Raw genomic sequence first — 24,567 nt, 5'->3', positions numbered from 1 at the left:
ACAAACAAACAAACAAACAAACAAACAAACAAACAAACAGCGGTGCCTTCTTTGCGCAGTTAAAAAGTTGTTTCCGAGCAAGGTAGGCTTGAGAAGGCCGGGGCGGGAGGACCGAGAGGGCCCAGGCGGAGAAAGAAGCCGGCGCGGCGGGAGCGGTGGGCGAAGGGCAGGCCCGGGGCTCGAGCCCGCGGGCGCCGAGGGCGGGTAGGGGCGGGCCGGGGAGCGGGCTCCGCGCTATTGGCCCGCAGCCCCGGAGCGGCCCCAGCGCGCCGCCCGCGGGAGGAGCCGGCGCTCGCAGCCCCGCGCTGACAGCTGCGGGGTGACACCGGGACCGCAGGGCGGGCGAGGGAGCCGCGCAGAGCCGCCAGCGCCCCGCCGGGGGAGAGGAGGCTCGCGCTGCCGGGTGTCCGGGAAGGTAACGCGCCACGCCCGGGGCTGCGGGGTTCGCACCACCTGGCCTGGGTCCGCGGGTAAGCGGGTGCGGAAGGCGGCGGGACGCGCTCCCTGCCCGTCTGCGATCCGAAGAACGTTCGGGTTCTAGTCTCTACATTTTGCCTACTCGCTGTGTTACCCCGGGCAGCTTTCTCTCCCTCTCTGGGTCTCTGTTTACTTCTCCGTTCAGTGAGGTGCCTTCTGAATTTTAAAACGTGAACTGCGTTTTGGCAGCCAGCAAGCTCCCTTCCTTAGTTTCCCACGTACTTAACACCCAGCTGCGCTGCCCAGAGGGCCGAGTCTCCAGGGAACTGAGGTGGCTGGATAGGTGGGGGCTCTGCTGGGCGGTCCTGTTTCCTGCAACTTTTGAGGACCGAGCCCGGGGTTGGGAGGGCTGCCGACAAGACCTGGCTGCAGAGTAACTTCCCCCAGATTGCGCGGGTGAAGTGAGGCAGGACATCGGGACCTATCTACAGGTGGGGTGTTGGGAAGGGAATTGGGGGGCTGATGAATTCTACTGGGGAAATAAGCAGATTTGTTTTGGAATTCCCTTCCTACACCTAGACCTGTCCCAAGGCGAGTTTTACATTAAGTGAATGGTATTTGTCATTTTTTAAGGTGGAAAACCAACTGCTTCAGTGGCTAAGTCATGGGGCGCCACCAGCATGTAGGAAGTGGGCCTCTCTTTCTGCGCGTACCCTGCCTTCTATCCTCTCCCCTTTCCTCCTTCCTCCCTTTATAACCCCCCTGTCCTGATAAAAAGTCCTTATTCTCATTTGGTGTTGGTTTGTGACCAGCAGCCTCCCTTTAGGGCTTTGGGCTGTGAGTTGAGATGGAAGCCTAGATAAGAACAGACTATGAATCATACTGTCAGTCTCCTGACGTGCACAGCCTGGCAGGGATGTGCAGAGGAAGCCCAGTGGGGTTTCAGACAGACAAACAAACACTGGAAGGTGGGATGGATTCAAACTGCTGCCCAGCTTCCTGTCCCCTTCTTGGCAGGCATTCCCAACAAGGGAACAGTGGCCCCAGCTGTCAACTGGATGGAGCCACCCAACAGAGGAGGATGGTTCAAAAGAACTGGAAAGGGACTTGGGTGGGTTTCACTGGAAGTTTTTCAGCCTCCCCTCCCCTTCCCACCCCTCCCTTCCCCTCCTTTCCCCTCCCCCCTGTAGTTCTTCTGCTTGGGTTGGTTTCCAGGTAAAATCAGATTCCAGGACTCTTCAAGAGAGGTGGGGGAGGTGTGATGCAAACCAGTGGCAATATTTACTATCTTTTATTGGGTGCTTATGGGCCAGTTACTTTTCTTTGCATACAATGTGTCCTTAATTCTCACAAACCCTCACCAGGGATGGGATACTGCCCTTCACCCCATTTAAAGTGTTTTTCTTTTTCTTTTTTTTCCAATCCTCACTCGAGGATATGTTCATTAATTTGAGAGAGAGGGGGGAGAGAGAGAGAGAGAGGGAGAGAGGGAGAGAGAGAGGTTTGTGAGAGAAATGTTGGTCGGAAGCCTCTTGTATGCTGGGGACCAGGGATGGAACCTGCAAACTCTTTGGTGTACAGGATGACACTCCAAACAACTGAGGTACCTGGCCAGGGCTCATTTATCCCATTTTATAATTGTGAAACTGAGACTCAGGAAGATCGGGTCCCTTAGTCACATGGCTAGTAAGCGGCATACCTGAGATTCAAATCCATTCACTCTGAATCTAGAACCTGTGTTCTTTCTGCCTTTTTGATGCTCCTTGGGTAAGAACAAGCTGGAATAGTAATGGCAAAAATGAGTATTGAGTTCTTACTAAGTGCCAGACACTGTTCAGAGCATTTAGAGGTGTTATATCATTTATGGTGCAGGACTTGAGGTGTTTTTGGTGGCGATCAGTGACTGCCCCTGCCTCTCCCCAGCAGCTCTCCTGTTCCAGATCGCCTGCCTGATCCCGCCCAGCTGCTGGGGAGTGGGGGGTGGGGGGCAGGGGCCCTGTTTGCTTTATCCCAGAGGTGGTTTGAGGTCTAATGAAAGATTGATTGTCCACCTCTGATCCGTTAGCCCTGACCGTTGGCTCGTGAATGATCCCACTGTCCCCTAACAGGCCTTTCTCAAACTTCACTCAATAAACATTTGTGGAATGACTGAATTAGCACCTTGTGCTGTGCAGCCTGCTGTCCTGCAGACATGTGAGGCAGCCCAGAGCTGGCCTCAGGAGCCAGGATGCCAGGCCAGACAGCCTCACCTCTGGCTAGGGAGGCAGGGGAACTCTGCCCCTGTGGCTTTGGATTTCCCTGGTAATATATTTGCTGCCACCTGTTTTATAAAGAATTTTTAAAGGTCTAGTAGATGAAGAGAAATTTGACTAAAAAAAACGAACAGTAAAAGTGATTTTAATAATAAGGTTGCTGGTCTCTCAGAAAGCAGGAGAAAGGGGAATCGGGTGGTGCGGTTTGCCTCAGGGTGTCCCCAGCTTTCCCAATGAGGGGTCTCGGAGAGCAGGGCAGACTGGCACAGGGCTCTGGGTGCCAGCCAGCTTGGAAATCGATTTAAGGATCGGTGCAATTTTTTCATTTGATTTTGTATGTAGAATTTGGTGTATATATATATATATATATATACATTTTTTTCTGTCCCTCAAATCCTTATGTAAAATTGGTGTCCTGGCACACTGGGGCTGAGAGCACTGAGACAGAGAAGACTCAAGGCCAAGGGTCTGTCTGGCCCAGGGGCTTAGAGTGCTGTCTGCATTTTCCATTTACTCGGTTCACAGTAATAGAGCTCCCACTCCCCTGCGGAGATAACCCCTTTTCCATTTTTCGAAATGAAGAAAATGTTTTAAAAATAAAAAAATCTTTATTGTTTATTTGTTTTCTTATCTCCCCACTCTGCCCACCCCCTGGAGCTTTACTGAGATATAACTGACATAAAACATTGCATCTATGGTCTACCCATGATGCTTTGATACGTGTAGATATTGCTACTATTTTTTTTTTTTGTAGTGGGAACATTTAAGGTTAACTCTCTTAGCAACTTTCAAGTACATAATTCAACATTGTTAACTATTGCCACCGTGCTCTCATTAGATCCTCAGAACTTACTCATCTCACAGCCGAACCAACATTGCTGCACTCCCCCCCCCCGCCCCCCCGGCGGTCACCATTCCACCCTCAGTTTCTATGAATTCAGCTCTTATGGATTCCACTCACGAGATTATTGTTGCTTGTTTTTTTAATTTCCAAAGCTATACATGTTCACTGTAAAAATAAAACACATTAGCATTACTAATATACTGCTAATAATCAGTACATCTATCCTCAAGATACAGCCTTCCAAGCCTTTTTCTCTGCATCTATGAGTAAATATTTTTGAAAAGGAACAAATTAATTATTTTTGATTGAGTTATTGTCAAAGCTAAGAGCCATCACAGATTGTTTTTGAAAGGATAGAGGGAATAATGAATAATTTAAAACATTGTAAGGTTAATCCTGTTTATGAACCCCCAAAGTCCCCCCATAATGCACCTGTGTCATTCAGTTTCCTGCAGAGAAGCACCTGCTGCTGAACTTGCATGCTCAGGCCGTGCTCCTTTCCCAGTGACTCAAGTGTCTTAAATGTCTCCAATGTAGCAGCAAAGGTTGCTCTTCGGTGTTGTTGATGTGCCAAATATGAGAAGACAATTCTGAAGCTAAATTGCACAGTAAGGAGGAGAGAGCCTTAGGCGAGGTCACTGTTAGGGCATTGCCTTTTCTTACCTGTTTGACTTTGGGCAGACTGGTAGTTCCCCTGAACCAATTTTGGCTTCTGCAACTTGGGGATAATTACCCTACTCTACCATGCTCTACTGGAGTCGCTATGAGGACCACGTGTCAAGGGTTACTGTTACTTGCATTGCATGCAAATGTGTATGCTATTTTTTTAAAAAAAGTTTAGATGTGGAGAGATAAAACACATTGTCACTGTAAAATGCTGGAACCTAATTCTTGGGTTTAACATTGGTAGGAATTAATTATGAGTGCAAATACTCTATTTGACCCCCACTCTAAGTTTTCTTCACAGTATGTAGAATTCCTTGACATCTAGCAGCTCATGGATCTTCAGAAGAAAAAGACAGAAAATAATCTCATTTCACAAAATAAAAGCAGACATGCCACTCAGGGGCATTCTTCATTTGCACAGGGGGCTCAGCGCTCCTGGGAGCTGTGGTTTTTTTTGCTTTAAGAAAGGCAGAGTCATGCAAGGAAGAAGCAATGAGAGCTGCTAGGATGGTGGTGTGCTTGAGGGGCCATGCAGGGCACGCTGCTCGGCTGCCTGCAGCCACACACCTGGCTCCTGGAAGGAAGCTCTGGGGGGAGGAACGGACCCTGCGCGGGCAGGCAGGTGGCTCGGCTTCTGTTCCTGCCTCAGAGACAAACTCTGCAACCTGGGCTTCGTCATATCCTCTCCCGGAGCCTTGGTTTCTCTATCTGTAAAGTGAGGGAATTGGACCAGATGAGGTTCCTTCCAGTCTTAAAAATCTGTGATTCTGGGCTATTTTCCATTAACGTCTGCCCAGAGAGAAGTCTGGTAGAGAATGACCACATCCGGATGAATCAGGTGGCAGAAAACATTTCTACTTCCTGTTGCTCCAAGCTCTCGGTGCCCTCTTATGATTTGCTAAGGGTGTCCCAGGCTGACTGCCCTCACGTGGAACACCTGGCCGGCAGATCGTTGAGATTTGTTTCTACTCCTCTGTCGGTTAACTCTCAACCCAGTGGAGCCTCCTCAGATTGTTGGGAGGAGAGAATTCTTTCAGGCAACTTTTCGGAAGATGGGTTGACAGGAGTACAATGAAAGCAGGTTATTGTAATAAAGCCAGGTGTGTCGCTAAACACTCACCTCTTAAATCACTAGATATTTCTTTTTCCTTAGTGCCCACAGGAGACTTGGCCGTGTGCTTAGACTTTTGCAGACTGTGTGGGGAGCACACTCTTGAGTGGTGCAGAGCTCAGGGCAGGGGTGCGGGGAAAATGGAAACCGAGAGAGGTGAGAGCAGCTGGAGTGTTTGGAATACCACGGAGATGAAAAGACCAGTTTTTAAAAAGATTGGTCCTTCAAGGGCTTGGACTGTCTAGTTCAGTTCTGCATTCACATTGCCTGGCACTTGGTGGGAACTCAGTAAAAGTGTGTTTAATGAATTAAGTGAACAAATGAATGAATGAATGACTTCTGAAATGAAGTCTTTGCTGAAATGTGTTGCAATAACCCTCAGGTGACGGCAGTAATTTCTTTACATCTGGGAAGTGCTTTCAACCACAAGAACACTTCATATGCGTTATCCTCATCGTGATGCCAGAGATAAGAGGCCAAAATAAAAGCATTTCCTAATGTCTTACTTTCTAGACACTGTGCAACTACTAGCAGAAATAGATTTGGCTTATTAACCCTAGATGAGCCTGCTTTCTAAAATGCATCAAGAAATAAATATTTCAGAGGGGAGGGTATAAGACCTAGTAAACAAGTCCACACATTTGCGTTCTGAGTTAGAGGGAGAAGGAAAGTCTGCTTCTCTGTTTGCCTTTGTGTTCTTTTACTGCTAGTCCTGACAGAACTGGTACCATCAGCTTCTGATTAGAAAGATGTGTTTTGTGCTGGTATTACTCATGGCCACAGGCTCCTGGGCTCTTCTGCCACTGGCTGGATCAGTTGGTTCAAACGCAGGGCTCTGAGGCTGAGGGCCTGGGCTGGGTCTCGGCCAAGCCCAGTGGCTCAGTTAGATCAGCGCCTCAACCGCCTGCCCCCTGGGAGGAGCACTGAGCTGTGGTGTGTTAGATTCTGTAGGGCTGATTCTTTACCACTGCTAGTTTTAGACTAGTCATTTGAATTTTAGATATAAGAGGTGTGGACTTTCAGTTTAATTCTTTGATTCTTCATAGAATGGATTCTAGGGTTGTATCAGGTCTACCACGTCATGTTTGGGGTACATCCCGAGACTTTTGCGGTTCCCAAGTCTGCAGCTGTTGCCACAGCATGTCATTCTCCTCAGTGTGTCTGTAGGATGGGAATGATTGTACCTCACAAGGTTGTGCAGAGGACTGAATGAAGTCACTTATTTACAAAAGCCAGCAAAAAAAAAAGAGAAAGAGAGAGAGAGATCGACATGCTTTCACTGGGTGGTCGGCCAAGGACTCATTAGCCAAGGACTCACCACCTCACACCTGTCTCTACTATATTTGATTTAACTGCAATTTCTACATGACGTATACTCAAGGTAACTTGTGAGCAGTGGAAACCGCAGGCATTCAGTCTGCAAATGCTAGGGAACTACTGGTAGTAATTGGTTAGAAACAGTTCATCTTCCGGAGTTATTTTTAAAAAATCTGGTTTATCTTTCATTGCTAAAGTAACATACTGTATTCTATTTGGTTGCTTTAGGCTGCTTTTCAGCCCAGTGAGGCGAGTGAATGATGACACTATCTGACATTTACTGAGCAGTTACTATGTACCAAACACTGCTGTGAGCACTGTACCTGTATCCAGGTTTTAATCCTCCCTAATCTGTTATTGATACTATTTTTGGTACTGTTGTTTCCCCATTTTAGGATGAGGAAATTAAGGCACAGACCAGTTAAATAAGTTGTGAGAAGAACACAGCTGTGAGGAGCTGGCGTTAGTGGCAAGTCAGAGGCCAGCATGTTATGAAGCACTGTGGCTGGCAGTGTGATGGGGGCTGGCCCTGGTGAAGAAGGTGTTTCTGGCTTGAGTCCATGGGCAAGAGTGAGTCTCGAAGCCCATGGTTCCTATCAGGGCTACTTTGTGGTGGAATCAGCTTGGCCTTGGACTCAATCTTGAGTTGAAACATGGGATCCATTTAGTAGCTGTGTAATTGAACAAGTTACTTAATCTCTCTGAGTATCAGTTTCTTTTCTGAAAAAAAATTGCATGTATCTCTCACAGAATGGCCCTAAGGAATAAATAAGGTAATGAGTATATTGAAGTGCTTAACAGTGTATCTTACACAGGGTAGCTATTTAGTGTCAGTTCCTGTCTGTTTGTTCCCTCTGCCTTCTCCTCCCTTATCTGTCTCCCGCTAGGCTTCCTCTTGACTTTGCCATTTTCCAACTATACTTTGTCAAGTCACTCCATTTACAGATGCTTCAGTTTCCACGTGTAGCAAATGGGGTTCATGGTATTTACTCCACTATTTTATTGGGTTTCCATTTAGTCATTAAGCTTACAATCAGATTCTGGGGATTAAAAAAAGGACAAGAATATGCCCATAATAAGGGAAGTAATGATTAAGTAATACAATACAGTGTGCTAAACGTTCTCAGAGAAATATCGTGAGACTGCCGAGGGACCAACTGCCTGGGAAAGTTGGAAGGAGACAGACGAGGTAGAATCACAGCCTAGGAGGAGTTTGCTAGATTTAGAAGGGAGTGGGGTGGAGAGAAGAGGTTGAGGGACTTTCAAGTTCAATGGCGTGGAGGCAGGAGGGGCATGGGATAGTAAGGAAGCAGGGAGAGACCCCTGAGTTGGCACATGGACAGGTAAGCTATGGCTGGAGGTGAAGCCCAAAGGCGAAACTGGGCTAAGTCTTGCCCTTTACCTTGGAGGCTGCAAAGAAAGTGTCTAACCATTGTGAGTAAAAACTAGATTTCTTTTTAGGACAGTAACACTCCCCAGAATATAGAGGATGGATTTGGAGTTTAACAAAGGCACACTCGCTTGGACTTATGGGTACAGATAAGATAGCATATTTTAACGACTTCTGTAAAAGTTACTTGTAGATGTGGCACTACTATTTGAGACTTATACAGGAAGGTACATATGTGTTGGGAATGGTAACCTCATGTATTAATTTATAGACTAGACCACACTGGAACAAAATTATTCCAGAAAGATACATATGGCCTGCTTTAGAGCTAAGCATATTTACCATTTTTTAATTAAAAGACCCCGGTATGCCTTTGGCAAAATAAGTGAGGCTTGGACAGAGACGGAATGTATAAGGCCTTTATTAGTATCTCTGGAGTTGAGTTTAAGATCCTGGAAATAGTTGACACCCGTGCATGCTGAATTTGGTTACTGCTCCACAGAGCTTCTTGTGCTCGGCGTGCACAGCTGTGGTTAACAGCCTCTGAGCTTCCTGCCGGGGAGGGGCAGGGAGGCCTGAACCACAAAACTATCATTTATGGGCAAATCTCGAGAAACCGGGTGGCCCCTTTCCCCAAGCAGACGGAGTCAGGCACAAGTATACACAAGTGTGTGTTTGTGTGTTTCTAGGTCTGTGTTTATGTTTTCCTAAGTGTTGTCTGCTTTATCTAGACCAGAGGGAAAAGCTGACATACACCCAGGGTTCCCCGGGGGGGGGGGGGGGCCACTGGGGAGGTTGGCCTTGGTTACTAGAGATGCCTGGGCGGAGAGGATCACCTGCTTCCCCACAGGAACTGGGTGGTGGCTGGGAGCCAAGGGTGTGGCGGAGATGTGGCTCCACCTGTCAGACTCTGCTGGGGATAAGTGTGCGTGCCCCATACCATGGAACTGGGCGCAGGTGTTTGCTTGGCGTGGGAGGAAGCAAGGATACAGTGAGTGTGCTCACTTTTTCTCTTCTCTGATAGCCTTTCCCCAAGATCACTCTGAGCGGTCGGGAACTGAAAGGAAGTCTCAGGTTGGCATTCAGTACAAAAGGGAGCAAGATGTATGCTTTCGGCTCCTTGAGGAATCTCACCTTGAGCTTGTGGATTATGAGACCTCTGAACTTGACCTCCTTTACACGCCAGACCTCAGGCCCTTCTCATTGGGTCCATCATATCTAGGATGATCCTCTGGTAATCCAAGGGGGGGAGACAGATGTCTACAATTCCCATGTCATGTGAAATCAGTAATTAGAGATGAACACAGAATAGAGAGGTGTCTGGTGAGAGGGAGGGCGATTCAAGTGCCAAGGGCTTCCTTAGAATAGGTGACACTGGACTGGAGACTTGAGGGATGAAAAGGGGTCAGAAAGTTAAGAAGGGCAGGAAATAATGTGGCGGACACAGTTCAAGGCAAGGATGGCAGGAGCTGAGGCCAGAGAGGTAAGCAGTGGGCCGATCTTGGAGGGTTCTGTACACTTCATTAAGGGGGCTCGACTTTTTTCAGGTCCTGTCTTGTGTCCTGCACCGTGTGGAGACTGGGGGAGTGCTTCTGAGCCTCAGTTTCATTATCAGTGATATGCAGAAGATAGGGCTGGCTTGGCTTTATCTCATAGCATTGTAGTGAGACGAAAATAAGATAATAGTAATAGTCAACAATTACTGAACACTACTATGTGCCAGAATTTGAGCTAAGCTATTTATACAAAATAACTCATTGAATCCTCAGCACAACTTTATAGGATAGTTACTGTTATGAAACCTATTTTACAGAGGCGAAAATGGAGGTGCAGAGGTTAAGTGACTTGTTTTAGATCATGAAGCTATTAAGTGGTGGAGTCAGGACTTGAACTGAGGTAGTCTGGCTATGGAGAATGTCCCTGCGGTGGTATGTTTTGTGTGTGCACGTGCGCACGCGTGCGTGTTTATAGTGTTACCTCTCTACCAGGCTTAACAACTGAGTCACATTTGCTTTAGGGAGAAGAAATGCATAGCTGTGGCCTTACCATACGTGGTGTTTGGCTTCCCCAAATGCCCACTGCTCTGTGTGTCCGGGGGAAAATAGCGTGCCTCCTGACGAGCCCCAGGCAGGTAAACTCCTGGAACCATCATCACTGCACTTTTGGATTGTGAAGAGCACCCTTAACTTCCCTGAGCTTCCCCCCTTCTCTGCCCATTGAGGGAGAAGGGGCAGGCGCTGCTCCTGGCCCTCAGTGCCTTGTGTGGGCTTCATCTCTTCACCGCCATCTGTTCTTCTGAAGGCTGGGTCCCCTCTTTACACCGCTCTCTCCACCTCATCCTCCAGAACTTGATCTCAGTGTTTCCCTCAGTGACTCGAGGCCTTGGCTCACACACAGTTTTCTGCCCCACCTTGTCTTTGACTGGCAAAGGTCACTGGTGACATGCCAGTTACCAAATCTATTGCCCTCTCTCTGCTCCGGTCTGCCTTGACTCCTTGCTCTAACTGGCTGGGTGGATAACTACTTCTTTTCTGAAATTCTTTCCCCAGTGTTGTGATACATGACTCTTCTGTTTTTCCAACCTGATTGCTCTTTCTGTTTTCAGTTGACAAGTACAAGGTCATTTGCTTTCTTTTCTGTGATTTTTTTCATTGCATTCCTTCCCTTGCTGATATATTCAAGCAGCCCCACTGCTATAGCTGAGCCTTGGGGCTGGGGACTTCCATGTTTATAGTTCCAGGCACAGCCTCTCTGCTGAGCGCTGGTTCTTCATCTCCACTGGCATTCTAGACGTGTCCACTGAAGTTCCTGCCATGTTACTCGTTTTTTACTTTCAACCCAGCTTCCCTTCCAGGCATTCCTGGTTCAGTGCATCAATCCCCCGGTTAACTCGGCTTAAGTCAAGACCTTGGAGCTGTGCTTGAGTCTTTGAGTCTTCTTTGTCTCCAAGGAGCATTGTTACTGCTTCCTTCCCGATGGTGTTCCCAAGGGACACTTGTATTTCACCTCTTCTGGCTTTCTTTGGCTTCTGTGAGGTCTATTGTGAAAGCCCTAGCCCTTTAGCTTGTAGTGACCCCTCTCCTTCATTCATGCTAAAGTAGACTGATTAAAAAAGGAAACACACACACAAACACACACAGGCTCTCCATCACCAACTGCATAAAGGACAATGTCCTTCGCCCAACAGTTGAGACCTTCGATGATCTGACCCTACCTTCTGTTTGAAATTCCTGTCTCAAACCATCCCCTTCTGTGAACCCTGTCTTCCAGTTAAACTGATTCCGATCCAATGACACTTTCATTGTCCTCGTCAAGTTCTTCCCAGCCCTGTCACTTACTCTAAAATGCTGTCTTTTAAACTGCAACTCTGTGGTAATGCTTACCAGAATCTTTCTGGTTGATCACAGCAGGAAGGTTCCTCTTCCTTCTCTAACTAGTTTAGTGTTTGGCTTATATCTCTTTTATGGTCGTCATCAAATACCACCTTGTGTTATCATCGCTTTTTATTTACTCTTCTTATCTTCCCTGTGAGTCTGAAGGTTCTAGAGGGCTGGGACGGAAGGAGTTTGCTATTTCCTCAACGCCGGGAGCCCAGCAGGCTGATACACTGCAGATGCGCTGAATGAATGTTTTGAAACACTGAGTTAGGTTCATTAATTGTTTAAAGGATTTCGATACATAGATTGGCCATAAGAATTTAGTGGTCAGTTGGCAGTTGGTAACTAGGTATTCGGTGTTCTGTTCCCGTGTGTGCAGAAAGGAATTAAAATAGCAAGCCTGAGACGGCTTCTCGTTAGAAAGGCCTCTTTGGCCGGCATTTGAGAACTTGGATTTGGAAGGGTTCCCACCACTCTGAATGATAAGAGTGGCTCATTGTGCCTCAACTGTTGCACAAACAGCGCAGTTTGTGATGAGCACCTGCTTTCCTTCTGGAGCCTGGAATTTGAGGACGTGCCAGGGATCGGGGGGGTCTACCCCAGCAATCCTCTGTGAAAATTCTGGGCCCCGAATCTCAAAGGGCTTCCCTGATTTGTAACATTTCCCATATGTTGTTACAACCTGTTGCGTGTCCTGCACGGCTCCACTGGGAGAAGACTCTTGGAAGCTCACACCTTTTCCTTTGACTCCATCTACCTTTTTTCTTTGCTGACTGCTTCGCATCCTGTCACTGAGTCAGTCATAGCCGTGACTATGCCATATGTCGTCCTTTGCGTCTTCCTGGTAAACTAGCAAAACCTGGGGCTGGTGGGAACCCCCTTAACACACCCTGAAATGCCACCAGAGCAGAACCAATCCTTTCCATTTTCCCCTGAGCCAAGATTTCAGAGATATTAAAGGCACAGAGGTTATCGGTCCTCACACCAGAGAGGAGCCCCGTTCCTAAGGCTGTATGTGTGTATGTGGACATGTCGCAGTGTTTGTCGCTCTGCAGATAAAGCTGACACCTTTTCCATTGCTCACTCTAAAATAAAAGTTTAGTCAGAAGGAGCTATTGGAGAAGGTTTGACTGAATTTTTCATAACATCTCAAGTACTGTCAGAGTCCTAAACATGTCAGTTATCAGACCTAGGCTCTTAGCAAAATTAGGGGCAAATTTTTTTTACCTGGGCTCCATTCTCATTCTGCCTCTAAATTGGGGGCTGAGTTCTATGGGCATTTTTCCTGCCTGGAAATGAGGGGTGGGCAGGGCATCCGTCTTGTTGAGCTTCTATTGTGTCAAACATCAGCCAGGTCTTTAACACAGACGATTTCCTTTAACCTTTACAAAGATCCTCAAAGGTTGGAATTTTAAGCCATAAAATATAGATAAGGGAAATGGAGCTTAAAGAAGTTAAATATTTGCCCAGAGTCACACAGCAGTGAAGTGGTAACCCTGGAACTCAAGCAGGCAGGTCTCACTCCCAATCAGTGCTTTCTCTCTTCCCCCACCGTGCTGCCCGAGCACAAATGATTATTCACAACATAATCACCATTATATCAGCTCCTTCACAAGTGGCAAAGTCTCACTTGAGCCTCAGTAAATGTTAACTTTTGAGAAGTTTTAGCTTTCGGTGCCTCGCTGGATGTTTTAGAGAAGGAGGTTTCCTTGGCGATGAGAGTGCTTGTGTGTGGGGTCTCTGTGTCCTGTGTGCCGCCCAGCATGGCTGCCCCTGCAGCTGTGTGCACACTGCACAGCTGCGTCTGGGGGGAGTGGGGGTGGGGGTGTGGGGGGGGACAGCAGGGATGGTCAGCTCAGCTCGGTGGTGTTGTCAGTTTCAAAGCAAGCTTGCCAGAAGTCTTCCATCCTGACGGATTTTGGGCAAACACTTATCTGGGAATAATCTGCTTTATTAATTTGAAAGTAAAGGAAGACTTGTTTTTGTTTTGTTCTTTTTAAATGCAACTATCGGGAGAATAATAGAAACGGACAATTTGAGGCGCCCTCTTCTATTCTTGTCAGCTTCATCCTGGGAAATGCTGTCGTGTAACATTTCTTGTAGATGATCGGCGTGCTCCAGTAAGGAAACAAGGCCTTGGATTACAGAGTCCAGTGGAAGGCGCCGACCATGGCGAATATATGCAGCGCCTGGTGCAGTGCCTGGCGTAGTCTCCATTCATAGTTGGCATTTGTTGAATGGATGTGACTGGGCATAAGTATCTTATCTCTTTTGTTGCCCAAAGGACAGAGTGACCTGGGCCCTAGTTCCCATGAGTGTGCTCTGGCTGACGAAGGGAAGATTCACTTTTTTCTTTATTTAAGGTCAAATGTTGAACCTGGGGCCAGGCCACCATCATTTCAGAAAATGAAATGCAAATAGTTTCCCCGTGGTGGGGCACGATTTTATTTGGGATGCTGAGAATAGATTTATTGGTGCTAGTACAATAATAATAACATTGAATACTTATGTGGTATTTATTCTGCCAGACTAGGTGCTTTATGCATATGCTGCACCTCAAGTAGATATTTTATCAATGAGGATGCTGAGGTATAGAGAGGCTAAGTGTCTCACCCAAGGCAATAGCCAAGTGGTTTTTCTGAAACATAAGTGCGGATACCAAAGAGCAGCCACTTAACCCTTCCCTTAGTGATATTATAGGGGAATAGAAATGTAGGCATCCTCCCCCCGTTCCCCGCCGCCCAACACATTTTTTACTGTGGTAAAATGCACACAAATTTATTTTCTTGACTTTTTCTAATATACAATGATTTCAAACACACACTCAATTTTGGGCAACCATCACCACCACCTAGCTCCATAACTCTTTTCATTTTGTAGAACTGAAACTCCATACCCATTAAACAATAATTCCCCGTTCCACCCTACCCTTAGCCCCAGGCAACTGCTGCTCTACTTTCCATCTTTGTGAACTGACCACTCTAAGTACTGCACGTAGGTGGAATCACGCAGCCTTTCTCTTTCTACTACTGGCTTATTTCATTTGTTATAATGTTCACAAGATTCATCCAGGTTGTACCATGTGTCAAAATTTCCTCCCTTTTTAAAGCTTTGTAACATTGCATTGTGGGTATACACCACATTTTGTTTATTCATTCATCCACGAGTGGAAACTGTGTTTTAGTTGTCGTGAATAATACTGCTGTGAACATGGGTGTGTAAGTATTTCTTTGAGACTTTCTTTCAATTCTTTTGTACATATATATCCAGAAGTTGAACAGTTGGATCATAGGATAACTCTATTTTTAATCTTTTGGAACTGCCATACTGTTCTCCACAGAGGCTGCGCCATGTTACATGTCCACCATCAGTGCATAGGGGTTTCAGTTTGTTTGCATCCTTGTCAACACTTGTTGCTATCCAGAGTTTGTTAGTAGCCTCCTAATGGATGTGAAGGTGGAATCTCATTGTAGTTTTGATTGCATTCGCCTAGTGATAGTGATGCGGAGTATGTTTTCATATTCTTACGGGCCATTCATATGTCTTTTTTCAGGAAATGTCTACTCAAGTTCCTTGCCCAGTTTTTAATCATCATTTTTTTTGGTTGTGTTTTTAATGAGTTTTAGGAATTCACTATATATTTTGGGTATATAATTCCTATATGTATAATCATATATTCCCTTATCAGATATAGATTTTTAAATATATTCTCCCAGTCTGTGGGCTGCTTTTCTTCTGTTGACAGTATAGTTTGATGCACAAATTTTTAACAGTTTTCATGGATTCTGGTTTGTCTATGACTTTTGTGTCCTAGCCAAGAAATTGTTGCCAAAACAAATGTCATGAAGCTATTGGCCTGTATTTTCTTCTGAGATTTTTAGTCAGAGGTCCAATTTGGGTTGATTTTTGTGTGTGATAGGTAAGGGTCCAACTTCATTCTTTTAAACCTAGATATCTAGTTTTATGTATTAAAATGGCACTATTTGTTGAAAGACTGTCCTTTCCCCCTTGAAGGGTCTTGGTACTCCTGTCAAAAATCTTTTGAGGGGACCTAGCCATTTTGAAAGGCTGTCTGGTTCTTGGTATTTCTTGGTTTTATTAAAAAGAAAGTGCAGCTGATGGACTCCACTTTCCATGAATTCCTGGAGCTGTTTCTGGAAATTCTGCTTTTCTTCCACTGCTAGGGAAACCTCAAACAATTATTTAAATTTTTATCAGAAAGAAATGAGTATTCGTGTTTGAGTCTTCTTGTCCTTCCCCCCAACATAATATATGTTTTCTCTTGTCAAATACACGGCACGTGGTAGAAATCAAGCCCAGCCCAGCAGAGAAGACTCAGGTTCTCTCACCGCGGTTGATGGAGAGACACGCTGCCCAGTTAGGGGTCTGGATCCTCTTGAGTTTTGTGACATGAAAGTCTGTTCTGTGACCTTGAGGAAGCAGGAAGCAGGAGGTTTTATGGCCTGTCCTGTTGTCCTTTAAGGTTTGAGTCTGCGCTTTTGAGTCGCTGCAGCGTGGGGATGGAGGAATTGTGAGCTCCCCTCTCTAGTGAGTTGCAGAGCATCGTTCAACGCAGATGGCGAAGCATTAACTTCTTATTTGGACATGTTTCCAGTTGGGCTGGGCTTGTTTCTCAGAGCACATCATTATTCTTGATTAAATATTTTGCAGGGTTCGTATGTGCACTTGAGAGAGCACACTGACGAAATGTGAAAATGCAGTTGTTCGCCAGCTTTGGCCACAGATTCCCCAACCTTTTTTTGGTAATAGTTTTCATTTGGGCAGAACTAAGTAATGCAACAGCTGCGAGGCTTTGCCCAGGGAACAGCTATTTATTTGCCTGTGAGGACAAGAAGTGTTGAGAACATTTGCTTGATTTTTAAGGACAGGTTTATAAAACATTGGTTATGAGATATATCAGTTTACATTTCATGGATGTTATCAAAATTTGAGGTGCCTGAAACTTCTCCATGCCTGTCTCTTGGAGAAGGTTTATAATTCAAAGGTCCTGAAGAGGAAAAAGAAAACTGCTCATTTCTAGAACACAGAATTTGATTAATAACAATTTTCAAATTACTTCCTCTCCTAAAGGTGTTTGTGTTTTTAATGAAGAAGTTGTAATAAAAACTCTGAGACTAAGAGTCTAGTTGTGGGAGGGGGAGGTGAGTTTATTACCAATTTTCTTTTATGATTGCTTCTCTTTTAAAAACAATTAATCTTCATTATATTTTTTCCATTACCATTTAGTCCCCTTATACCTCCCTTTCTCTAGCAATCACCACCCTGTTGTCCATGTCCACGAGTCCTTTTTCTTTTTTGCTCAATCCCTCCACCCCCTAACTGACCTCCCCCATTAGCTGTCATCCTGTTCCCTTTCTGTGAGTCTGTGTCTGTTTTGCTTGTTAGTTCAGTTTGTTCATTAAATTCCACATATGGGTGAAATCATATGGTACTTGTCTTTCTCTGACTGGCTTATTTCACTTAGCACAATGCTCTCCAGGTCCATCTATGCTGTCGCAAAGGGTAAAATTTTCTTCTTTTTTACAGCCGATCAGTATTCCATTGTGTAAATGTTACATAGTTGTTTTATCCACTCATCTACTGATGGATACTGGACTGTTTCCATAGCTTGGCTATTGTAAATAATGCTGCAATGAACATACAGGTGCTTATGTTCCTTTGAATTAGTGTTTTGGGGTTGTTTGGGTGTATTCCCAGAAGCAGGATTACTGGGTCAAAAGGCAGATGCATTTTTAAATTTTTGAGGTATCTCCATCCTGCTTTCCACAGTGGCTGCAGCAGTCTGCATTCCCACCAACAGTGTAACAGGGTTCCCTTTTCTCCACATCCTCACCAGCACTTGTTGGGTGATTGATTGATGACAGCCATTCTGACAGGAGTGAGGAGTGATCTCATTGTGGTTTTAATTTTCATTTTTCTCATGATTAGTGACATTGAGTATCTTTTCATATGTCTACTGGCCATCTATCTGTATGTCCTCTTTGGAGACATGTCCATTCAGGTCCTTTGCCCATTTTGGAATTGTTTTTTTGTGTGTGTATGTGTGTGTGTGTGTGTGTGTGTTGGGTTTTGTAAGTACTTTATAAATTGCAGATATTAACACCTTGTCAAATGTATTGGTGAATATGTTCTCCCATTCTATAGGTTGTCTTTTTATTTTGTTAATGATTTTCTTTTCTGTGCAAAAACCTTTTAGTTTGATGTAGTCCCATTTGTTTCTTTTTTCCCCTTGCCTGAGGAGGTATATTTAATAAAAAATTGGTATGAGCAATGTCTGAGATTTTGCTGCCTATGTTTTCTTCTAAGATTTTTATGGTTTTGGGTCTAACATTTAGGTCTTTGATCCATTTTAAATTTATTCTTCTGTGTGCTATAAGAAGGTGGTGTAGTTTCATTTTTCTACTTCTCTTATAAAATTATTTGACTCTTCAGTGTACTGTTTCCTAGAGGCACTTGTTTGAAAAACACAGCCTTCTGGAGACTTCAAGATATTTAAAGTGAAATACTCCATGGGGAACCCATTAAGAGACAGTTTATATTACATGGACTAGAGAGGTAAGCTACAGGTTAAGACACAACATAGAATGCAGAAGAACAAAGGACATTTGGCTGTCACCTACCTCCTCTGCCCTGTCATACAGCCAACTCTGAACTGCCCCAGAAGGTTGTTTTGAGGGTGTTGTGTGTGTGGACCAGGGTCACCCCTGATTTGAAGACCACCTCCCACTCCCATAAAGCCTGGGTTGCTGCCATGGCTTCCATGGTGAGTTATGTCTTTTTCAATAATTCAACGAGTCTAATTGCCTACAGGATTCCCCTGGAGCAGACTATACCCTTCGTCAGACCATGTTCGTCTGGCTTCCTTTGACTCTCATTGGGTACACACCCCAATTTAGTACATAATAATAATCTGACCTGTAGAGTTCACCAGTTACGCACTGTGTGTGGGTTCAATCTCGACTCTCAGCGTGTCAAAGTCACTGATCCCCATCTCTTGCAGCTTTTGTATTCCTATAGCAGCTGGTAGAATTCCCAGGGAATGAAGTTGGGAGTTATGAGTCTTTCTCAATTTGAACACGTTGAGAGAGAACAGCTATTAGCTGCACGTATTCCCTTCCTATGTGCTCAAAGTTCAGGCCTATGACCCCACATAGTTGCTGTTGACATCTCGCTAACCGCACTTCATCTAAGACTTTGATTTAGGCCAGAGGAGACGGGGTGAAGTGGGCACTCATGGAGTTTTCAAGTATGTATTTGAAGAGCTATTGTAGGCGTATGAGAAAACAGCTGTTTGCTGTGTCCACAGTGGTCTGTGCAAAAGGGAACAGATGGCAGATTAGCTGGTAAAAAGATAATAAAGGGCTGGTCAATCTGTAGAATAGGAAAGTTGTATAGAAGTCATCTCTCTGAATCTTTATTCTACAGGTGAAGAAACTGAGGCAGAGGCAGCCTGAGTGGTAAAGTCCAGGCTCCGAAAGTAGCATAAGCAGGTGTTGAATCAGTGTCTTCAGACTCGCCGCGTGTGGTATTTATCTCCTCCCAATCCTTAACCATTGCAAAGGCTGTGACTAGATGCTCAGGTGTTCTACCCAGCAGAGCTGAGGGCTCTTCCTTTCTGGATTTTTTAAGACTAGATGACTGTCTGCCTAGGGAGTAAACATGAAGTCCAAAGGGGGTGGAATATTTTTCTGGAAGATTCTGTAAGCCAGAATATTTGCTGAGACATTTTTGTTTTGGAAGATACATATTTGTTCAGCTGTACCATTTCTTCTGCCACACCATACTTCATCTCTTCACCCTGTGCTGGATTCTAGGTCCTTTGGTTTTCTCTTCTGCCGTGGCCTTCTGATGAGGCTGGCGCTGCCAGTGCCATAGGACACACCCTGGTTTCCCAAGAATCTTCCAGCTTGTTCTTTGTCTCTAACACGTGAGAGTCCAGGGGTCAGAGGAAGCTGCTGGAAAGCTGTCCTTGGAATGTGGCTGAATTTAGAACGAAAGAGAAAGCAGTGTTTGACACGTAGTAGTCATTTAATAAATTATTACTGAGCAAGTGAATTATGGTGCTGCTTCTCCTTCTGGCCCTGTACTTGTACAGCTAGAAGGGAACCTAAAGATAAATTCAGCTCAACCTCTTCATTTTATGGGGTGAAACAAGTGAAGACTGGAAATGCTAAATGATTTGCCCAAAGTCATACACCTAGTCAGGGGCTGAGGTTAAGCACACGTCATTTTGTCTTGTTATTATGTCAGGTTGAACCAAGTGAAATTGCCATTTCTAGGGGTCAAAATGGTTGTGTGTTAGCAATTTTGTGTGGTTTGACTTAATACACTTGAAGGACTAGTACTGCATACATTCTTATTTTAATAACAGCAGGAATACCAGGGGAGTCCAACCCGCAGCCCGCAGGCTGCATGCAACCCAGGGTGGCTAGGACCCAACACAAAATCATACTTTACTCGAAACATTATGAGATTTTTTTGTTATATGTCTCAATGTATTTAATGTGTGGCCCAAGACAACTTTTTTTCCAGTGTGGCCCAGAGATGCCAAAAGTTTGGACACCCCTGCACCAAGCAAGCCTATGGTAGTGTGGCTTAGTGTGCAGATCAAGAATATTGGTTCTGAGTAAGATGCTCCTGGTTTTACATCCTTGGTTTTTCTAAGCTGAAATTTCCTCATCTATGTGATAGGAAAAATATTACATACATCACTCTTAAGATTGTTTCAGAGATTAAGTGAGGTAAATAATTCTTTGAAGGGCTTAGTCTAGTGCCTGGCACAAAATAATTACCTAATTATGGTTATGATATTATTATTCACTGATTAATAGGGAAGAGAATAAACCTGAAAGGTTTGGAGAGTTAAAATCCTGCTGGACAGCATATTCATCTTTTGGGATACGAATCCCATCTTTTCAAATTGATGGAATATGTCATACCTGTGTCATCTAAGGTGGACATAGCTTTGTGTTCTCTTTCATGTACTTCTGCTAGTTATAGGGAATGTAGTAAAGGGAATGTACTTGGAATGATATCCTAGTTTTAAAACCTTTGCTTTGACAAATGTGTTCTTGTACTATGCCGGATCTGCCCCTCTTATGGATGAGTCCTGCTCAGTTTCTAGAAGAGTCCAGGAGTAGAGTGAGTTGAGGCCCAAAAGGCTGTTAACGGACCAACTGACTGAGTTGGTAGATTCTTTCAAAACCTGGACCCTGGAACCACATCCAGTGTGTGTCCATTCCTGCCTCATGGGCCAGCAGACATCTCTGATGCCTGTGCTTGGAGACGCCCATGTGTAAAGTATTTCTCAGAGACCTCCTCGTGACCCAGTGACACATCCAGAGCAAACATGTTTTCAGACAGCTGCACACTTTGGGGGAAATTATTATTCTGTGGGTAACAGTGGGGGAAGGCACTCCCAGCCCTGAGAAGGAAGCAGTAGACTTACCCTGAAGACAAATATTTCCCTCGCAGAGAATATCAACAGAGGCACTCCCTCCTTCCCAGTACCACCAGCCCACTGTTCTTAGGAATCACTAGGCTTTTTTGGGTGTCTTCCCCATTTGTGTGTACTGCCTTTGGGCAGGACCACACATGAGACGATGGTGGGGAAGAGCAAGCCCAAGCTGAGCCTCTTCCCATAGTGATCTGTCAGGGGAGGGGCCTGTGTGCACTTGCCTTCATCCCCCCCCCCCCCGGCCCCCATCATAAATGCCCTTATTATCTTTCCCTTTAACTGGCCTCCTCCCATTGACCCTATCCTGTATCTGCATTTACTTTGTCTATGTTACTTTTGTGATAATAAATGGAAACAAAGTTTGATTTTTAAGGAAAGGCGCTACCCCAGTAAAACACATTGTATTTACTGCAAAGATGTAAGCTGACTAAGGATTGGCCATCATTCTGGACTGTAAAGTGAGAATTAGTGCCTGGAAGTGTCTATGGAAGGATAACTCATTTAGTGGGCATCAATTTAAATGGACATCGAGCTAGGCTGCTTATGGACCTCACCTTCATTCACATAGCAACTTTGCAAAACTAAGTATTATCTCCCGTTTCACAAATGGAAAGACTCAGAGATTAACCGACACAAACTCACACAGCAAATAGTCAGTGCAGCTCTCTCTCTACCACTGCCTGTGTCCTTACAACCAGCATGGCTGCAACCTTTAGTCTCGCTCCAGGCCTGCAAGGCAGGTGGGCCCATGGGAGAAAACTGGAGCAAAAGCATTGTGAATTTTCAGTTTATCCAGCTCTACTATGAGGACTAGAAAATGCATATATTCCTTTATTCACTTATTCATTTATTTTAAAAACTTTTATTCAGTCTCCACTCTAGGCTCAGCACTGTGCTAGGCACTGAGATGGTATTAAAAATGGTGTAAATGTGAACCCTGTCTCAGGAGTTTTTATTCTAGATAGGAAGATATGAAAGCATGAAATGTTTGTCCTTCAGGTGAGAACAGCAGCTAGATTGTGTGATAAAAACAATTGGTGTGTTGGGAGTTTAGAGCTGGGAGAGTCCTGTGTAGGTGGTTAGGGGAGGTTTATGTTACACGCACACTCAGTGTGAAATTGGTGGGGCTGGTTGTGGCTGAGGGGAGGCTGCTTCAAGATACTTACTTTTAACTAGTGCAGGACCAGGTGGGAGCTTGAAACATTGGGGGGACCGCTCTGTAAGGGACATGGTTTTCTGACCACTGTGCTCTACCTGTGAAGCTAACACAGAGTAATATTGACTGTGAAGTGCAATTGAAAAATAAAACATATATTTACTTTTAACTAAACTTTTTATTTTGAGGTCATTGTAGATTCTCATGCAGTTGTAAGAATTAATACAGAGAGATCTGTGTGCTTCAACCTCTCTCCCTTAATGGTAACATCTTGCACAACTATAGTACAATAATTATTGTAATTATTAACCACAACTAGGGCACCTTTATCAACACAATCCCAGTTTCCCAGTTTTACGCGTACTGGTGTGGGGGTGTGTGCGCCTGTGTGTGTTAAGTTCTGTACAATTTTATCACACGTATCTGGCACCGTCGTCAGGATACTGATCCCTTCCATCCGCACAAGGGTCCCTCCCATTTTTCTTCTACAACCGTATGCGTCACCCTCTCACTTCCCCATCCGACCCCTCCGTAACCACTAACCCGTTCTCCATTTCTGTAGTTTTGCCCTTTCAGGAATGTCACGTAAGTGATATCATGCAGTCTGTGCCCCTTTGGGGTTGTATGATTCCCCTAGATTCATCCAAATCATTGCACGTATCCATAGTTTGTAGCTGTCACCTGGTGAAGGGCTTCAGGGTTATTTCTAATTTCTGGCCATTACAATTACAATGGCTATCAGCGGGAATTTTCAAATGCTGCCTATATGGCATGGTTGTGTCCATTTGTAAGCAGAGTGTGAAGTGGAGGTCACCGTCACTCCTTCCTGGGGAATATTTTACTCTTTTATTTAGCACTCATTCGACAAGTACTTTTGGAGTGAGGCATCGCACCACTTGCGTTCTATAAGAAACAGATGAGGGAAAATTACCTTTGTCGACTCTTGCACTTCAGTGACCTACAGCTCTCAGCACACAGCTGCTCTGGAGAAATCCAAAATAAAAATCCAGTTTGCGGGCCTCATTTAAGCTGGTGTGGACTCTAGTAGAACCCAAGCCTTTCTATAACTTTACCTGATGGTTAACAAAACTCATCTAAAATCTGAAAGTCCGTTTTTTGAATTATTTTGGAAATAAAAGAACAGAAGAAGTTTCTGCAGAAATTGTTTAAAGATCTGACTTTCTTTTTACGAAACTGGTAGACAAGGACTTCTCTTCCTCGGAAGATATTAGATATTGGCTAGGTACGGCCTGTCTGAGGCAACAGGCGAAATGCCACTTCTCCTTGCTTGCCATCGGAAGGAGAGTGATCATGTTTCCAGCTGCCCTCGAATAAGCTGTGTTGTTTGCTTGAGCTCATGCTGAGACTCTGTCCTATTCACTCCTGTATTTAGTAAACGTCTTTTTATTTTAGCTTTGTTTAGAATTGCAAAAATCTCTGCCCTCAAGGGACACTGAATTCCATAGCATGGACCTCCTTGGATTCGTGCCTTCTGGTTTTAGAGGGCGCACACTCAGGTGCTTTTCACTTTAGCACGAATCACACATAGTTGTGGTTGCAGTGTGGAGTGGGCGTGGGACTTCTCTTGGCTTAAAATGCCCTCTTCTCACCTCCCACTCCTTCCCGCCCCACCCTGAAGCCTCTTCTGATTGCTTCAAATAAGCAGTAGTAGCCAAATAAGAAGAAACTGCATTAACTGCATGCAAAGGCTGGTGTGCTGCAGCAGGCTGTGGTGTAGTAACCAGGGCTGATAAGAACTAGGTTATAAGCTCGGATGATGGAAACATTTTTTCCCTTACCAGCTCTGTGGAATTGTGGGAAGAAATTACAACTAAGATTTAATATGATGTATTTTTCCATAATTCTTTTTTTTTTTTGGTGAATGTTGAAGGCTGATAGTTTTCTATGCTTCCAATGTGCACAAACTTAATAAAATGAATATGCACTAAAGTAAGCCCCATGATGATATCCTTTATTTCCCTTTATTTCAGCCTAGACAGTAGTGGCATTTGAAAGCCATTATTTGGAGGAATAATGTAATTATGGACCCAGAATTTGAACTGAAAAAGCATCTCCGGCAGGCTAGTTCTTTTTGATCTCCTTGGTGTTTCCTTTGACCTTTTTTCCTTCTCTGGCATCTCAGATTAGAAAAAATCAGCAAAGCAGAGAATTTATCCTTAGATAAGAGTCCCCTCACCACCCCCCACCCCCCCACCACATCTCTGTTAAGTTACTTACTCCTTTGTGAAACACATTCATGAGGTTCACCACACGCTTCTTTCCCTCTTGGTGGCTTTGGCCTTTCTAATGGAAGAAAAAGGCAGAAGGAATGTGGGGCGATTAGTGGTTAAGCAGCCCTACAAGTCCAGGCTCTGTTTGCAGACCATTATGTTACTCCATCTCCACCATTAAAGGTTCACAAAGCTGAGTCGCACATTTATCTGAGTCCATCGAACACCTTCTCCTGGGGAAATGCCTCTTTTGTCCTCTGACTGGATCTCCCTTCTCCCTGGGTTTAAGACAGATAGCTTTTCAGTTACCTTGTGAAGGTTGGTTTTA

The 24,567-nt window shown here is 44.8% G+C and overlaps 1 protein-coding gene across 9 annotated transcripts in view; it reads left to right on the top strand.

Moving 5' to 3' along the window:
- The first annotated feature begins 308 nt into the window (after positions 1–308).
- SYTL2 (synaptotagmin like 2) overlaps positions 309–24,567 on the top strand; it is a 107,627-nt gene continuing 83,368 nt past the window's right edge. For all 9 annotated transcript variants that reach the window (XM_037042878.1, XM_037042873.1, XM_037042877.1 and 6 more), the window contains exon 1: positions 309–415. The gene's annotated coding sequence lies outside the window, so the exon portion shown is untranslated. The remainder of the gene's footprint in view (positions 416–24,567) is intronic.

The sequence above is a fragment of the Sturnira hondurensis genome, unplaced genomic scaffold (genome assembly GCF_014824575.4).
Source record: "Sturnira hondurensis isolate 20B ecotype Veracruz unplaced genomic scaffold, ASM1482457v3 Scaffold0003801, whole genome shotgun sequence".
NCBI classification, from domain to species: Eukaryota; Metazoa; Chordata; class Mammalia; order Chiroptera; family Phyllostomidae; genus Sturnira; species Sturnira hondurensis.
This window is presented reverse-complemented; position numbering and strand designations above follow the sequence as displayed.